Source organism: Galeopterus variegatus, unplaced genomic scaffold (assembly GCF_000696425.1).
Source record: "Galeopterus variegatus unplaced genomic scaffold, G_variegatus-3.0.2 Scaffold2967, whole genome shotgun sequence".
Classification (NCBI taxonomy): domain Eukaryota; kingdom Metazoa; phylum Chordata; class Mammalia; order Dermoptera; family Cynocephalidae; genus Galeopterus; species Galeopterus variegatus.
The window spans coordinates 104,163-109,997 of NW_007729078.1; positions in this window are offsets into that span (position 1 = coordinate 104,163).

A 5,835-nucleotide genomic window follows, 5' to 3' on the forward strand; every position below is an offset into this window, starting at 1 on the left:
GGGTGGGAGGAGGCAGGAGACTGGAGAAGCACATCCAGCCCCCCTCACTTGCATTCTGCAGCCAGCTCTGCCTTCCAAATACTTCAGGATCAGGCATCCCTCCTCCTTTTCCCTTGGTTGGAGCTGACCAGGCATGAGGTCGCCTCCTCACTGTCTTTGGTTATTGATACCCACTTGAGCCCCTGCTATCTGCTCTCCACATGGCAGCCAGAGGGGTCAGCTCAAACCCAAGGCAGATCTCATCTCTCCCCTGCTGAAAGCTCGCAGTGGCCCCTTACTACTCTGAGAACAAACCCATGTCTTCAAAGACCCTGTAAGGGATTACATGGGCACCCCACACTCCATTGCCCCAGTCCCTCTCCTCTGTGACTGGGATGTCTATGTCCATTTCACTCATCGCTGAGTGTCCAATGCCTAGAGGGCCTGGCGTATAATAGAGGCTCACTAAATATTTGTTGACAAAAATAAATGAACCCATTCACTCAGTGAGTCTACATGGGCACCCCACACTCCATTGCCCCAGTCCCTTTCCTCTGTGACTGGGATGTCTATGTCCATTTCACTCATCGCTGAGTGTCCAATGCCTAGAGGGCCTGGCATATAATAGAGGCTCACTAAATATTTGTTGACAAAAATAAATGAACCCATTCACTCAGTGAGTACTGGCGGTAGAGCTACCATGGGCCTGGCCCAATGATTGGTGCAGGGGGGAAGGCCCTGATCTCCGGGAACCCTCAGAAAGTAGCAAATGAGTGTCCCCTGGAGATGCATGGGCACCAGTCAGTCACCAGTCAGAGTCTGGAGTGATAAGCCCTGTGGCATGGGGGTTCAGAGGGATCCAAAAGGCTTGAGCTGGACCCCGAAGGATTCATGGGCAGGGTTCACCAGGTCGGAGAGGCAAGGGGCAGGCATCCCAGGTCAGGGAACAGTATGTGCAAAGACAGAGAGTGTAAAACGGGGCGTGTAGCATGAGGGAGCAGCAATGGCACACATACTCATGGGCACGTGTGCACGCACATGCAGACACACCCCTTCCTCGTCTCCCACCCACTGTGGTCTAAGCACCTCCCCCAAGGCTCAAGACCTAGACCCCCAGCTCTGACCACTGGAAGTGTGGCCTGGGCCTCAGACCCAAGAACATTTTCCTCGCCTGCACCCGTCCTCACTGCCCACCATGTCCTCCCAGTTCACAGCACCTGGGCTTCTTCTATGGCCCAACTGACTCCCAGGCCCACCCAGTCTCACCATCACCCCAGTCTCTACAGGACAAGAGCCTGCAGGACACAACTCCACATCACAGAGCCTCTGCTGCCCCTGCCCGGCCAGCACTGCTCGGACCAGTCAGCACCAGCCCCCTCTCAGGCTCTGTGCTGTCCTTGGCCACAGCCCTGACTCACACCAGGAGGTGCTTATAACAGTGACAATAACAAGGATCGTAATGGTTCTCATTTACTCAGCAGTTACTGTGATCCAGATGCTGAGATAAGCACTGTACAGGTATGGTGGGCATTTTATTATTTCCAGCGTACAGATGAAGAAACAGAGGTACAGAGAAGTTAAGTATCTTCCCCAAAATTCACACCCAGTCACTGGGGAAGCCAGGACTTACACCCAGTGGTCTGAACCAGGCTGAGCTCTGGCGGATGATGATGCTACCTGGAGTTCTCACTCTCCCACCCCCCTTCATCTCTACACAGATGACTGGCCAAATGCCTAATGACCATACTGCTTTGCAAGGGCCAGCGCCTGGAAGGGTCATTAACTGGGGCACCCATAGCCTGCTGCTCAGTTCCAAGGGAGCAGGCTCCTGTCGATTCCTGCTTGCCCAGGGGCCCTCAGTTATGCCTCACAGTTCCTCCCCAGTCCTGCCCCCAGCTGTTTTGAAGTCCCCTGGGTGCCTGAGCAGGTAAAGCACTTTCCTTCTGAGTCTTCAGGGCTTCTCCTCCCCTGGATCTAGCCTGAAAGTTTCCTCTCTCTTCTTCCCCCAGGGAGTCTGCCTACTGGCAAAATCACCCCTAACTGCATTCTCCTTGCTCCGGCCCCCAAAGCCCCTCCCTGACCCCTGGTACCTGCTCAGGGCAGAGGTGTGGCTCTTGAGACAGGGGCTTGCAGGGGTGGCTTTGTGCCCTCAGGGGGCTTGCAGCATGTTTGGGGAGACAGAGCTAGAACTTGGGGTCTATTACCACCCTCTGGGGGGTCATGAATGGCTACTTCACCCTCATCTCTTGCACTCTGAGAGGTGATAGGCTGGCATGGGGGATACCGAGTTGGGCAGGAGCTGAACCCTGGGGTTCAGTACAGGTGAGGAGTCCAGAGGCCATGCCCCCCTCCCCTACAGCCTCCTTCTCTGGCCCCCAGACCCTCAAACCCGTGTGTCGGCGTTGGGCCTCCCAGCGAGAGCTTGGGACACTGCCGTGGCTCTACGTAGAAGTCACCTTTTGCTGGGGTGGTGGTGCGCAGCTATCTCTCCAGGTAACTGATTATACATTTGATCTGCTACATTATCCTTACCAGGCGCACGGCACACAACAGACGGCCCTGGAGTTCTGTGGGGACTTCTCGCAGCTGAACCCTGTTGTCTAATGGGGTTTCCACTGGCGTCTGGCACACTCTCCAGCATTTCACCCATCACAGGATAATTTATAGCATAATGGGGCCTTTTTTTCCTTTATATCATGCAGGAGCATAAATTATGGCCAGTTTGTCCTCGGCTCTCAAGGAGACAGACAAAGCAGGGCTTTATTCCAGCAGGGGGAGGATGCTTCTGCAGGGCGTGTGCAGGGGCAGGGTGGCCCACGGGGGTGGGGGTGGGGCAGGCAAGAAGAGGAGAGATCAAGGAACGATGTTGAAAGTGTCTTATGGACAGGGCAAAGGATACCGGGGAAGAAATAAAAGGCCCACTCAGGGCTGTTTGTCTCTATTAACTGCAGAGCAGGGGCTCATCAGCCGAGTGGGAAAGCTGCGCAGTGGTGAGGATATGGGGCAGTTGTCACTGTCTGCACATCACCCAGCCACAAGCTGGCTGTCATGTGGGCCTCAGACCCTCCTAGCAGTGTCACTTCTCACAGCCTCACAGAGAGGGTGGGTGATCATTTGTGTCCCCCATGCCCCCTGCCACCACCAGAGACACAATGCAGAATGCAGTGCCAGGGGAGCCAGGCAGATCTCCAGTCCCTCTGACCCGTGGCCCAGTGTTAGTATTGAGGTTGGGGCTTTGCTTCCTGTGGGGCAATGGAGGAGCTGTCTAACAGCCTGCTGTCCACTTTCCTGGGGTGGTACAAGTGCCTCAGAGTCTCTGTTAACTTGTCTAACACTGGGAGTCAATCCTGGATCAAAAGAGACAGGCCTTGAGGCTGCAGCCACCAAGCCTATTCCCCACCCCTGGACACTGTGCCAAGGACCTCTGGTGACCTTGGATGGGGGTGGGGCCTTCAGAGGCCACCTGGCCCAACCTCCTCCAGTCTGAGCCAACAGGGGAATGATGCTTCCTGATCACCTGGCAGAACTCCCACGCGCCTCCATGCACTGGGCTTCTCCCAGGATGCAGCTCGGAAGCAAGTTATCTTATGTGCCTCCCTGGATCTGCTCAGAGCCCAAGTCCCGTCCCTGCAGCACCAAAGGCTGCTCCCTCTTTCTCAGGAAAACCCTTCAGAGATGAATAGCAGATGTCTTGGAGCTTGTAAGATGGTGATTCTCAGCACTGGCTGCTGTGAAAGTCAGCTGGAGGCTTTCAAAAATACAGATGCCTGTGCTGGCCCCTGAGATGCGGATTTGATTGATTGGTCTGGAGCCCAGGCATCAGTATTTTTGTTTTTGTTTTTCGAAAGCTACTCAGGTGACACCAACATGCAGCCAGGACTGGGAAGGGCTGTGATCAGTCTTTTCCAGGCCGGCCATCTCTTCTTGAGCACTGCATCTCTGGCCCTCTGCCTGCCTGCAGGATTCTGGTCCCTGTTGGTACTGGGAGGGACAGCAGCACCCACCTTCTGTGCCTGATGCCTGAGCCTGGGCATCCCTCTCATCCCTCACTGGAGTCATCTTGTAAAGATATTGTCCTACTTTTGGGAGGTAGAGTGAGGGGGAATTCTCCAGGTCAGCTCCAGGCTTCCTCCACCGTTGGCTTTGCAAGCCCTTCCTCTTCCTCCTCTGTTCTCTCTTGTGCCCCTTCCCTTCCATCCATCAGCCAGCCCTGCTCTGAGAGGACAGTCCCATTTCCTTCCTATCCCACTCTGTTCCTGCCACCCTAGCCTTCCTGGAGTTGCTGCTGCCCACCCCGTGGAACTCAGAGGGCCCAGGCTTAAGGGCACACTGTATTAACTCATGACTGATAATGGACTACAGATAGACACCGAGATGGATGGAGGGAAGACATGATTAATAGATGCTAGAGATCCAGATTAAATGTTAGATGATAGATAGATACACAGAGGAGAGACAAATGATTGGGGAGAGCAGATAGATTTATGATGGATGGCACACAAATAGCCATAGGTAAATGCGGATGGATGGATGACCATGATGTTTCTGAGGACTTTAGATAATGGGGTCTAAATGCAGTAGGTCAGAAAACTAGCCATGGCCACCTACAGCTCATGGGGTACTGGCTCTCAGAAGAATAAGGAATTCTGCTCTGCTCAAGACAGAGCTTGAACCAACTTTTCTTTCAGCTCATGTCCCCGAAACTCCACATTTTCTGATGGGTTTGTGGTTAACCTAAGTTTCAACTGGGCTGATTTACTGTGGACATCTGAAGATTCTCTGTGACATTTCCCTGAGCCCACAGGCAGACCGAGGCTGCATCCTGAGCCACCACTGTACATAATGAGGACCCCCCTTCCTGCAGGGGGTACATCTCCTGTGCAGGTGCATGCTCCTCAAAGGCTAAGGCCATGTCTTCCTGTCCCACAGAGCGGGTTGGTTCTTGGATTGTGGCAGGTCTGACTCAGCCCCCACAGTTAGATAGCAGGTGGCGGTACACATGATGTTCCCAGAGATCCACCCATTCATTCTCTCAGTCAAGGACCTGCCCTCAGAAAGGACATCAATAGCTGACTTATTCTGAGTCCTCACCATGGGCCAAGCACCACTCAGGGCACTTTAATTTTATGAGGTGTGTACCACTGTCATCCCCATTTTACAGACGAGGAAACTGAAGCACAGAGAGAGTTGTCAACTTGCTGGAGGTCCCAGAGATAATAATCAGCAGAGCCAGGATTTTAACCCAGGGGGTCTGGCTCCCAAGCACTCATAATCATGTAGAAGGCAGCCCCTCGCCCTGCTCACCAGATGGGGATGGTCATGAGGTTCTGGTGAGCTCTGGGGAGCACGTGGCTCTGGGGACTGGAAGCACTGCACACTTTGATTTGCAAGACATGACATTTCTAATGACTAATGAGATGGTGAGAGGAGTGTGAGTGTCCTCGAGGGAACAAACTATTCTGAGGTGCATGTTGGCTGTTGGTATGTGGCTGGCATTGCTCACAACAGAGAAGCTTGCTCTTGTCATTCAAGGGGCCTCCTGAGGCCTTTGGGTTGGCAATATTTGGTTACCAGGAAGTTCAGTTTATAGAGTGGCAGAAAGGGGATCTTCCAGGTCTCAGAAACCTGCATGCCAACTCTGGGTCTGCCCCAGGCCCCTCCCATCATTTACCAGTCGGTCATGCAGTCCATCAGCAAACCATGTGCAAGGGACTGCGGGAGGAGATACAAGTATTCCTGACCCTTGGGTAAAAGTGCTACAAGTTAGGGCCTGAATGGCCCAGCTGTGGAAGGGCAGAGCAGGATGGGGTCTCCTGGGGTGGGAGAGGATGTGGGGGGGGGGGCTGCTGACCGAGA